The sequence below is a fragment of the Bidens hawaiensis genome, unplaced genomic scaffold (genome assembly GCF_021521415.1).
Source record: "Bidens hawaiensis isolate Kalapana, Puna unplaced genomic scaffold, B.hawaiensis_p1.1 tig00089546_1, whole genome shotgun sequence".
NCBI classification, from domain to species: Eukaryota; Viridiplantae; Streptophyta; class Magnoliopsida; order Asterales; family Asteraceae; genus Bidens; species Bidens hawaiensis.
This window is the reverse complement of record NW_027504385.1, coordinates 8,542-11,858: the sequence shown is the minus strand read 5'-3', so window position 1 is coordinate 11,858 and position 3,317 is coordinate 8,542. Positions and strand designations below refer to the sequence as shown.

The 3,317-nt window shown below is 40.8% G+C and overlaps 1 pseudogene; it reads right to left on the bottom strand.

Moving 5' to 3' along the window:
- On the bottom strand, nucleotides 1-3,055 carry LOC143607909 (uncharacterized; annotated as a pseudogene).
- Between the last annotated feature and the right edge of the window lie 262 nt (nucleotides 3,056-3,317).

Below are 3,317 nucleotides of genomic sequence, written 5' to 3'. Positions count from 1 at the left end.
CACCAAAAGCTTGTGTGAAACAGCTTTAGAGGTGAGAAATGGTTCACAAGAATTATATACTTCATATCTACAAGAAATCCAAAGAAAGGAATAATAATAATAATTACTTATTCAGTGTTTTAGCATTCAGATTTGCAGACAGGGCAAACTTTCTTCATCACCACCCATTTCTTAATACAATCCACATGATACTCATGCCCACATTTTTCCAATCTTTTCACCATTCTTGTACTCTTCCTGTTTATCATTACAATAACAATTATTACTAGAACAATAAAATATAATAATAATAATAATAAGCCAATTTGAAAATAAATTATCCCACATTTTGTGTATTGGCCAATAATAATCTCACCTTTAAAAATCACTATCAACGGTCCAACCTTTAAGCTATTTTTGTCTCAATGGACATCCGTTAAAAAATACTTAACGTCCTCAGATTTTTTCCGAGTCTCAAACTAATGTTTTAGGGCTTTTGATCGGAAGAATGATAGGACTCAGCGTATGTAAAGCTTATCTCAAAACGGTGATTCATATGGCTTAATTTTTGTTAATTGGACATTCAAACACCCGAATTAAAACACTGTTTCGCCGTTTGGATCACAGTTTCGAGATAAGTTTTACATAAGTCGACTCATATCTTTCTTCCGATCAAAAGCTCTAAAACACCGGTTTGAAACTCAAAAAAAAATTAAAATTAACGGCATTAAGTATTTTTTAACGGAGGCCCATTGAGACAAAAATTGTTGAATGGTTGAACCGTTGACAGTTATTTTTAAAGGTGGGATTATTATCGGCAAATACACAAAATGTGAGATTATTTATTTCCATTTGCCTAATAATAATAACAAATAAACAATAACAATAAGTTTATAAGGCTAAGGGGTGTGGGGGGCTCTAATGGGGGCTCTAGTGGGGGCTCCAGCCAATAATATTATGACGTGTGGCAGAGAGAGAAACTGGATAAGGGGGGTGTTGGAGCCCCCGTTGGAGCCCCTGGCCCTGGTGTGGAGGGGCTCCAGCTAATATATATTTTTTAATTAATTCCACACCCCTCAACGGCTCTTTTTCGAACTCCAAGACACCTTTTATCTCTCTTCTCCCGCCACCAGCCTCACGCCTGCCTGGATTTCCGCGCTCGCGCCCCTGCTCGCGCCCCGGTGGTGTGGGGTTAGCGCCCCGGGGCGCGAGCGGAGGGGCTCTAGCGCCCCGGTTAGCGCCCCACACCCCTCAGCCTAACTTACAAGGCATATAGGACAAGTATCATGACTTTGATCCATAGAATAATATACTTTTTCCCTTAAGCATTTAGCCATCCCATCCTCAGATAAGCCACTGTTCACATGCCCCATACTTTCTTCAAGAGCAAGCAATTCCTGTAGTAAATCATCACAAAATTTAACTTAAGAATGCCAGCATGGGAACGATGAGGTGGCATATTCGACATAGTCACGCAGACATCAAAATTAGATTATGAAAGTAAATAAGTAGTAATTAAACCTCATAGCTCATGTTGTCAATGTCTAGTCTCATATCTTCATACTCATCTGGAAAGTTTATGGGTTCAAATTCATCACAGGGATCAATCAAATCAACAGCTAACCGCGACCTACCGCTCCTGTAAACACCACCACCACCGCCCCATCCTCCTACAGCAGAATATGTTGGATATCTGGAAGATATGTTTTCTGAAGGAAACTGAAGCTCATTTGTTGAAGAACGACCGCCATTGTTGTAATTACAGTAATAATTAGGACTGTTTCTGTAAAAAGGTGTTGGTCTTTGATGATGATAATTGTGTCCATCATTGGTGGGCTGAAAATGGGAAATGTGAGGATTCTGTGAGGAAGAACTTCCTCCAGCATAGAACTGACTTGTTTCACGTCTCGGGTCACAAATATCTATATACCAATGTGTTATGTTGTGGTCTCCGATCCATCATGGGTCGGGTCCGGTTTAGACGAATAGACAGAATTAGGAGATTAAGCTGTTTGAGTTTTGGCCAAGCCCAAAAGCTCTAATCAGGCCCAGTTTAGTTAAAGGGTTAAACCCTAATTGTCTAGTCTATATATTCTCTCCTGTACTTGTAAGTTGGTATCACTCAATAATAAGAAAACCCTAGTTATCGACAGTGGACGTAGGTCATACACCGTGACCGAACCACTTAAATCCTCGTGTCTCTTTCGTTTATTCTTTCGGTTTTACTATTGTATTCGTGTTTGTGTGTGACTCCGAACCTAAAAATTGGCATCAGAGCCTGGTTCTCGATTATACACACAGTTCCGCCGCCGCTGCTCCGCTGCTACAGTTCCACCGCCGCTGCTACAGTACCGCTGCCGCTGCTACAGTACCGCCGCCGCTACAGTACCGCCGCCGCTGCTACAGTCCCGCCGCCGCTGATTAGGGTTCCGCAGCTGCTGGTTCGTTTTTTTCTGATCAGTTTCTAGTCCTTTTATTCCTTGGGTATTTTGGTTGTTTGCTGTAATCAAAACTCAGTTTGGATAATGGCTGAAGACGGAAAGATCAAGATTGAGAAGTTTGATGGTCAGGATTTTGGATGGTGGAAAATGCAAATTGAGGATTTGCTATGTCAGAAAGACTTAATGGAAGCACTAGAAGAGAGGAAACCGGAAAGTATGAAAGATGATGAGTGGAAGGTACTTGACAGAAAAGCCATAGCTGTTATTAGACTCTCACTAGCTAAGAATGTGGCATTCAATATTGTAAATGAAACTACCACGTATGGTCTTATGAAAGCCTTGTCAAATATGTATGAAAAGCCTTCTGCATCAAACAAGGTATTTCTGATTAGACAGCTAGTTAACACCAGAATGAAGGAAGGGGCATCTGTTACCTCTCATGTTAATGACTTCAACACTATTATTTCTCGTTTGTCTTCTGTTGATATCAAGTTTGATGATGAAGTTCAAGCGTTACTCTTGTTATCCTCGTTACCCGAAAGTTGGTCACGGACTGTTACTGCAGTTGGTAGTTCTTCTGGGAATACTAAGCTTACTTTTGAAGGAGTCCGGGATTTGATTTTAGGGGAAGACATAAGAAGAAGGAATTCTGGTGAGACATCTAATTCTATATTGAGCACCGAAGGGAGAGGTAGGAGAAGAGAGAAAGGTAATGGCAGGGGTAGGTCAAAGTCTAGAAGAAGAAGTCAGTCAAAGCCCAGAAAAGACATTGAGTGTTGGAATTACAAAGAAATGGGGCATTTCAGAAACCAATGCCCTAACCCCTCAATTTCAAAAGAAAAGAAAGAATCTAAGAAGGAAGTTAATCTGGCAACCGGTTCAGATGATTCAGAAGGT